Source organism: Schistocerca piceifrons, chromosome 4, assembly GCF_021461385.2.
Source record: "Schistocerca piceifrons isolate TAMUIC-IGC-003096 chromosome 4, iqSchPice1.1, whole genome shotgun sequence".
In the NCBI taxonomy this organism is placed as follows: domain Eukaryota; kingdom Metazoa; phylum Arthropoda; class Insecta; order Orthoptera; family Acrididae; genus Schistocerca; species Schistocerca piceifrons.
Genome location: NC_060141.1, coordinates 572,273,740 through 572,282,961, shown reverse-complemented (window position 1 = coordinate 572,282,961; position 9,222 = coordinate 572,273,740). Strand labels below are relative to the sequence as shown.

The window sequence follows — 9,222 nt, the reverse complement described above, 5'->3', positions numbered from 1 at the left end:
GCTACCTTCTACAACCCAAAAGGCTAAAACGTACCAACCGATTCTATGGCTTCATTGTTAATTTATACCAAATTGTTTTCGATTATATATATTTTTAGGATTATTGCAACCGAGTTTCAAAGATACTTGTGGGTAATCTCTATAAAGTTGAATTTTATCTCACCAGAGGCAACATGACAATGTCAACAGCTAAACGAAAACTGTTTTGGACATGATGTATTAAGCTCCAGACATTCTTAGCTTTCTCAATTTAAGCGTGTGAATATATCCTCCGAGGCTGCTGAGAATAGTGTATTTGTCGTTGTGATCTTCAGTGCGAAGACTGGTTTGATGCAGCTCTCCATGCTACTCTATCCTGTACAAGCTTCTTCATCTCCCAGTACCTACTGCAACCTACATCTCTCTGAATCTGCTTATGTATTCATCTCTTGTCTCCCTCTATGATTTTTATCCCCCACACTTCCCTCAAACACTAGATTTGTGATCCCTTGATGGCGCAGAATGTGTCCTATTATCCGATCCCTTCTTCTAATCAGATTGTGCCACAAATTTGTGTTCTCCCTAGTTCTGTTCAGTACCTGCTCATTAGTTACGTGATCTACCCATCTAACCTTCAGCATTCTTTTGTAACACCACATTTCAAAAGTTTGTGTTCTCTTCTTGTCTAAACTGTCTATCGTCCATGTATCACTTCCATACAAAGCTGCACTCCATACAAATAATTTCAGAAAAGGCTTCCTAATACTTAAACCTGTATTCAATGCTAAGAAATTTCTCTTCTTCAGAAGCGCCTTTCTTTCCGTTGTCAGTCCACATTTTACATCCTCTCTACTTCGGCCATCATAAGTTATTTTGTTGCCCAAATCAGAAAACTCACCCTCTACTTTAAGTATCTCGTTTTCTAATCTAGTTCCCTCAGCATCACCTGATTTAATTATACTACATTCCATTACCCCGGTTTTGCTTTTGTTGATGTTCGTCTTACGTCCTCCTTCCCGTTCATCTCCTCATCCTAGACCTTTGCTGTCTCTGACAGAATATCAATGTCATGGCAAAACTCAAAAAATTTTATTGCTTCTCTATGAACTTTAATTCCCACTCCAAATTTCTTCTTTGTTTCCTTTACTGCTTGCTCAGTTTACAGATTGAATAACATCGGGAATAGGCTACAACCCTGTGTCACTCCCTTCGCAACCACTACTTCCGTTTCATGCCCCTCTACTATTGTATCTGCCGATTTCTGTAAAATTTACAAACAGCCTTCCGCTCCCGGTATTTTATCCCTGCTGCCTTGAGAATTTCAAAGAGAGTATTCGAGTCAGCACTGTCAACAGATTTCTCTAAGTCTGCAAATGCTATATACGTCGGTCTGCCTTTCCTTAATCTTTCTTCTAAGATAAGTCGTAGGGTCAATATCGCCTCTCGTTTTCCTACATTTCTCTGAAATCCAAACTGATCTTCCCCGAGGTCGGCTTCTATCGTTTTCCATTCTTCTATAAGGAATTCGTGTTAATATTTTGATCAAATATAGTGTAATTATAAAGTCCGTGAACGTTTCTAAAAATGACCAAGAACAACGTAACAAATCATACAGTACGTTAAAGATATACTCTCAAAGCTTTGTTTTTACAATGTTTGCAAGTGTTGCACTCGCATATCTCCACGCTGCGTCACACGGCACACATCTAACCGATAGTCCAGTTCTGCCCTATCCGACCCAGCATATCAGGATGATGATAAGAAGAACTGCTGTGATGCGGTGTCTTAAGTTTCCGGGATTCTGTCCTAAAGGTGGAACATAAACGCTATCTTTGCTGTTACCAAATGGTTCAAATGGCTCTGAGCACTATGGGACTCAACTTCAGAGGTCATCAGTCGACTAGAACTTAGAACTACTTAAACCTAAGTAACCTAAGGACATCACACACATCCATGCCCGAGGCAGAATTCGAACCTGCGACCGTAGCGGTCTCGCGGTTCCAGATTGTAGCACCTAGAACCGCACGGCCACTCCGGCCGGCCTGCTGTTACCCCACAAGAAAGGCTGCAGCCGTGAAAGTCCGGCGTCTGTGGCGGCCATTCGAGTAGCGCTGGGCCAGCGAAGCGGCTGCAATGAAGCCTGTCCAGCAGCGTGGCAACTCTACGTTACTCTGCAGTTCACAGTGAGCTGCCTAGCAGAGGCTTCATAAAACCATCTTCAAGCTGTTTCTCTACCATTCCACTTCCGAAGCTCGTGGTCTAGTGGCTAGCGTTGTTGCCTCTGGGTTACGGGGTCCCGGCTTCGATTCATCATCATCATCATCATCATCGTTCGTGAGAGTGGCTAGATTGGACTGCGAAAGAAATTGTAATGTGTAAAAATTGGTCTGGTCGCTGATGACCGCGCAGGTGAGCGCCGCACAAACCAAACATCATGATCACCTACCAATCCAGTCTCTGGCAGCAAGTGGGAAAAACGAAGACTGAAATCTTCCCGTGCGAGCTCTTCTTCCTTCTATTTTATTATGATGACCATTCCTCGCTATGTTGGTGGGCGCCAACATAATATTTTCACACTCTGAGGACAAAGTTGGTGATTGAAATTTAATGAGAAGATCCTGCCACAAATAAAAACGCCTTTGTTTTAGTGACTGCCATGCCAATACGTGTATCATATCCGTGGCACTGTCTCCCCTATTTCGAGATACTACGAAACGAGATGGCCTTCTTGGAACTTTTTGGATGTCCTCCGTCAATAGTATCTGTTGTGCATGTGACACCGCGCAGAAATACTCTAGAGAAGAAGGGCAAGCGTGGTGTAAGGAGTCTCTTTAGTAGACCTGTTCCATTTTCTTAGTTTTCCACCAAGAAATCCCTGGCTTTGGTTTCCACCCCCCCACCCCCCCCACCCCCTACAACATTATCTATATGATCGTTCCAGTTCAAGTTACTCGTAATTGCAATCGCTAAGTATGTAATTGAATTTACAGCCTTTAGACTTCTGTGTTTTATTCTGCAACCGCTATTTAGTGGATTCCGGTCGCGGTGGCCGAGCGGTTCTAGGCGCTTCAGTCCGGAACCGCGCGACCTCTATGGTCGCAGGTTCGAGTCCTGCCTCGGGCATGGATGTGTGTGATGTCCTTAGGTTAGTTAGGTTTAAGTAGTTCTAAGTTCTAGGGGACTGACGACCTCAGATGTTAAGTCCCATAGTGCTCAGAGCCATTTGAACCATTTTTTTTAGAACTCCTGTGTATGACCTCACACTTTTCATTATTTAGAGCCAATTGCCACTTTTGTGCGCCTTACAGATATCTTGTTTGCATCTTCATGTAATCTGTTGTTATCATTTGATGACTTCATACGATGGTAAATGGCGGTAAATGACCATCATCTGTAAACAATCTAAGAGGCCTGTTCAGATTTTCTCCTACATCGTCTATGTAGATTAGGAACAACCGAGGATCTATAACACTTCCCTCGCAACGCCAGATACTACTTCTGTTTTGCTCGATGACTTTCCGTCTAGTTCTATAAACTATGACCTTTCTGACAGCAAATTACGAATTCAGTAGCACAACTATGCTCCATAGGCACGCAATTTGATTAGAAGTAGCATGTGAGCAACTGTGTCTAAAGCCTTCTAGAAATTTAAAAACATGGAATTAATTTTACATCCCTTGTCGATAGCACTCATTACTGCGAGAGAATGAAGAGTTAGTTGTGTTTCACAAGAACAATATTTTCTGAATTGGGCTGGCTGTTTGTGAATAAATCGTTTTCCTCGATGTATCATTCAGGTAATCTCGTACACAATATTGGGAATGTGAAGGCCGTCATCTCGTTGAACTATGAAATCCCTCCTCTCATTACAAGTTTCGGTGTGAGCCACAATTGCAATAAGTCGGGATAGGTAATATCACTGAGTGAAGGAAAAGGCAAAGGACGTATCACATTAGCAGCTGCTCCTTGGAACGCCATGCTAAGATGGGGCCAGGGACGCCCAAATGCAGGATTTGTATAGTGTGCATATCACACACAAATAGTAGCGAAAATTGTAAGACTCTAAGAAAGGGGGTAAAGGGGGGAGGAGGGTGTCACCAAATGAAAAGTCTCTTGTGTGGAATAAATTCTCGAACCTTCCATGGGTCCATAGACTGTCCTGGACACAGACGGAACACATTAACCTGCTCGAAGTCCTTGACGTATTCGACATTTCATGTGTATTCTCCGTCCCCTAGATGTGTCTCTTGTGTTGGTTGACATTTCCCTAAAGATGAAAAGTGGCTTCATTTCCGAAGATTATTTTGCCTTTTGAAGATGGTTCACCATATCAATGCAGACCTTCAAACAACGAACCTCCCAGAATTTCTTACTCACTTCATTATTGTTTGTGAATTTGTGTGGTCTTGTGTGAAACTTACCAAGCAACAACGACTAAATTGTAGCACGCAAAATGCCTTCTGTGCCTTCTTCGTCGGCATTTTCAGCAGCTACGATCGGTAGCGCTCCGGTCGCCGGTTTTTGAAACGATATTCATTATTGTTTGTGAATTTGTGTGGTCTTGTGTGAAACTTACCAAGCAACAACGACTAAATTGTAGCACGCAAAATGCCTTCTGTGCCTTCTTCGTCGGCATTTTCAGCAGCTACGATCGGTAGCGCTCCGGTCGCCGGTTTTTGAAACGAACTTATCGGCACCACGTCAAAATTTGACAGTTTCTGTTTCACAGAGGCCATCATGTGTAATGTTTAGCCATTTAACTAAACCGATTTTTGAAATGCTTCATGCACTTAATAATTATGTCGTGCAAATGATGATTTAGCATTGAGGTAGTCATTCTTCAATGTACTGACATAGACTGCATAAGTGCCAGGTCTCTAAAGGGTTGCTTCTACAAATTTTTTAAAGCTGGGTCATAAGCTTTCTAACATGCTGCCAGAAAATCTGTAGCATGGTACTTGCTTTCCCCCGAAAAAGTCTTACCACTGGGTACTTGCATCATAAGCCACCCCATACTCCCATTAGCCCCAAATACTTCTACATTGCTTAATCTACTGTTCACTTTGTCAATTTCTACATTACACTTTGCAGTAACAGCAGCCAAATTTTCAATTTCCTTTCATAGACCGCTAGCTGTGCTTGCCAGTTGACCCAAAAATAAAGTTCTGGTTTTATCACAACTAGCAACAATCTTCCGATCCACACCAATCAGAGCTTGTCTTGGCTCATCATTCCCTGTGTCACACAACTGCCTGCGTGAATCAATTCTACCCCTTAATTCAACAGCAACCACATCAATCTTAGCATTCAAGTTTCCTTCTACCTCCTCAAATTTCCTTCTAGCTTACAAATTTTTCTGATAAATCCCCCAATTCATGATTTAATTCTCTGATTTTTGCCCCCAGAGAACTTTCCATATCCCCCATATCAGTTTTTAATTCAGTTTTGAAATCCCCCATATCAGTTATTAATTCAGTTCTGAATTCCCCCATTTGGCTCATTAATGATCTGAGCATAGCCACTTCCCTAGCTTCTGCTTCTTCTCCCTTTCCGTGCGGGCTCTGAGGGTCACTCCCATCCCCTGTAGACTCAACACCACTAGCTGACTTCTTTATCAGAATCTTGCTAAATTCGGGCTCCATAGCTAAACTGACTGTGAGATAGAGAACTGAGAACTTAATGTGCCTGCTGCCAACACTTAGCTTTGTTGAGACTGCTGCTGCGTTAAGACTGCAGCCTGATGCTGTCGGTTGCCGTGCGGTGAGGTGCGGTGCGGTGTGGCGTGGAACGGTTTGCATGTCGACAGCGGAAGCGGCCCCCCCAGCTCCGGAGTGCGGCGGCGATGTCGGCGCGACAATGTTTGGCGGACAGCGACGCTTCAGCTCCCAGTTTGGTGATCGAAGTCGGACTCAGTGTACTGCTCGGCGATCGGCAACGCGTTTCTCTCAATGTTCTTCACTTTCAAACGCAATCCTGCACTGTCTACCGAACCTGTTCAGTTAAGACAATCCCGGACGAGCCCCCATATTACGACGGTACTGGGCACTACACACTGATGTTAGAATGTATGAAGATAGTAACTGTTCTCGAAAGAACAGATACCACAGATGACCGTGCAGCTTCTCTAGAATAAATGATAATTAATTGAAACCCTCAGCTGCCGACATGTGTAGTTGATATACCTCGATGCGAACAGCTGAAAATGTGTTCCCCGACCGGGACTCGGACCCCGAATTTCCTGCCTACATGGCATTCATCTGTGTCCTCGGTGGCTCAGATGGACAGAGCGTCTGCCATGTAAGCAGGAGATCCCGGGTTTGAGTCCCGGTCAGGGCAGCCGCGCGGGATTAGCCTAGCGGTCTACAAGCGCTGCAGTCATGGACTGTGCGGCTGGTCCCGGCAGAGGTTCGAGACCTCCCTCGGGCATGAGTGTGTGTGTTTGTCCTTAGGATAATTTAGGTTAAGTAGTGTATAAGCTTAGGGACTAATGACCTTAGCAGTTAAGTCTCATAAGATTTCACACACATTTTGAACAATCGGGGCACTCATTTTCAGCTGTCCTGATGGAGGTATATCAATAACACCTGTCGGCAGCTGAGGGTTACAATTAATTATCATTTATTCTAGAGAAGATGCACGGTCATCAATGGTATCTGTTCTTTCGAGAACAGTTACTGTAATCATGTATATAGTTAAAGGCTACCCCTCCATTGGCCTTTGTCTGTGCGAATACGCACAGGTTAACCGAACTCTTACGGGAATCGTCACCTTAGTGTGCACGAGTAATGGTTGGATGGGCAAGTATCTATTAGGTACATTACGTATGTAGATTTTGGACAGCTGGGAATGTAGGTCTCACGGGAAGCGTGCAAGATATAAGTCCCTGCAGTCACGCTATTCATCTGTCTCCTCGGTGGCTCAGATGGACAGAGCGTCTGCCATGTAAGCAGGAGATCCCGGGTTCGAATCCCGGTCGGGGCACACATTTTCAGCTGTCCCCATGGAGGATATCAACAACACCTGTCGGTAGAAGTTAGAATAGTTTGGTTAGAGCCATCACGTGCTATGGCACTAAAAAATACATATTTGTTACACTCAGCTTAATTGAGTAGCCCAGAGATGTGGCTGGTCTCAATGTTTGGCTACGTTTTTCCGACATAGGGTGCCAACTCAAATGGTTCAAATGGCTCTGAGCACTATGGGACTTAACATCTGAGGTCATCAGTCCCCTAGACTTAGAACTACGTAAACCTAACTAACCTAAGGACATCACACACATCCATGCCCGAGGCAGGATTCGAACCTGTGACCGTAGCAGCCGCGTGGTTCCGGACTGAAGCGACTAGAACCGCTCGGCCACAACGGCCGGCCGATGCCAGTTCACACCTGTCGCAAACTCAGTTTTTAAGTTGAAATAAAATGTAACAAAACAATGCAGGTAGGTATTGCGGTGAAACTTAAAATATTTTGTCACTCATGTTGATTTATGATTTGAACAAGTATTTCATTTTTCTTCAGTATATCCACTAAACACTTAAAATGCGGTCTGAGGAGCTCTTACGTAAGGGCGGCCGTTAATAACTGATGCTACAACACTTCACTATAAAATTCATATGTTGTGATCACGGTACTCGACAGTCTGTTCACAGTTCACAGAATACACTCTTGTCTGCTGTCCTAAACCACTATACTGCGCTCCACTTGATCGCTTTCGAAGGACGCTACATACATACTTGTCCATGAACGTGGCTACCAATCCACTGCTACCCCCAGACGGGCGGCACGTCCGGCTCTTAGCCTCGCTCAAACTTAACTGTCCTGTCCCAAATATGGCCACCCTAAGCACCCTCGAAACGAGTGTCTAACTCAAAACAATGTTTGACAAAAAGAATTACTAATATTCTAAAACTAAACACAGAAACACATATGATACATTGAAACATATGGAAATTTTCCGGACAATAACAATTTAAAGACTGTTTTCTGTTTCTGCCACTGTTTTTCACAAATAATGTTCTTGTGGCGTGATTTTGTTCTTCCCGGATTTTGATACCAAACATAAAGAAACAAATAAAAATACATACTAAATTACTCCTCTACCTCCTTAAAGTTTAGAATGCTGCCGCTAGTTTCGTCTCTTTAAATTTATTTATTACCAAAAACACAGTTTCTCTCAGTCGACACCCGTATTTCGACTTCTCATTAAGAAATGGTACATACTACACTATGATTGCTCGATGCGGCTCTACTAGTCGAATCAGTAGACACTATTCATACGAATCCGCCAAAGCATTGCCGAGATATTAGCTTTCGAACTTTCATAAATTTACAATTTCTAAGACAACAATAACTTTTAAACTATTGCATATTCTTGTGGCGCGTCTGGATAATTTAGCCTTACATATTTTTCTGTCCATCAGTGCCAACTCGCACCTCCGTGTCACTCTTATTCAATTTTTCTCTGGCACATAAATTTCTCCAAGCGCCAAACACAGCCATACGCGCCCCTACCGAGAGTCGATTCGGGTTTTTCCAACGCCGTGTACACGCTATCCGCTCGCCACGGCACCGAAGCAACCGCCAGCCACGTGCTCTGCGGCGGGAAACTGCCATTCTAATCTCCTGCCACAGTTTGAACGCTCACATGTTTCAAATCAATGAGAGGAAAAGGAGACAGTGTGAGAGAGACGTATATACTCGTAAGCAGTCATAATGAGAGGGAGATCTGAATAGGAAGAGGAACATTTTTTGTGACAGAAAAATTATTCCGTTTCTATAACTATATTCCACGGGTTGCAAATGGTCGGTTGTCCTGTATACACTTCTAAAGCCAATCTGCTCCTTTGCCTCAGGGAAACACAATATTGTGCAGATTTTGGCCTATATGTTGTACTTTCGAAGGGTCACTTTTAGCAACTTGATATCTCCCAAGCGGTGTTTTCACAATGAGAAGTGACTAAGTAGCAACCCTGTCTGGACCAAATGAGAGGCACAACAGAGGGGATAACAAATGTTTATTATCGATTCAAGCACGGTAGTACATTTCAAAGTGTGGTGGTGGGGGGTGGGGGGAGGAGGGAACACTAGGCGTACAGTCTGGCGCTGAATGAAATGGGTGTGATAGAATCCTCAGATTATGAGAAATCTTCCAACTGTTTCAACCCTCTCATATGGGAGGACTCACCCCTCCAAGAGAGGAGGAGTTTATTATCCGGCCATCTCTACAAGCACATCAGAACCGGC

The 9,222-nt window shown here is 43.8% G+C and overlaps 1 non-coding gene across 1 annotated transcript; it reads left to right on the top strand.

Moving 5' to 3' along the window:
- The first annotated feature begins 6,886 nt into the window (after positions 1-6,886).
- Positions 6,887-6,960, top strand: Trnat-ugu. The gene has a single exon. It is a non-coding gene; the product is annotated as a tRNA-Thr (tRNA).
- Positions 6,961-9,222: the final 2,262 nt, after the last annotated feature.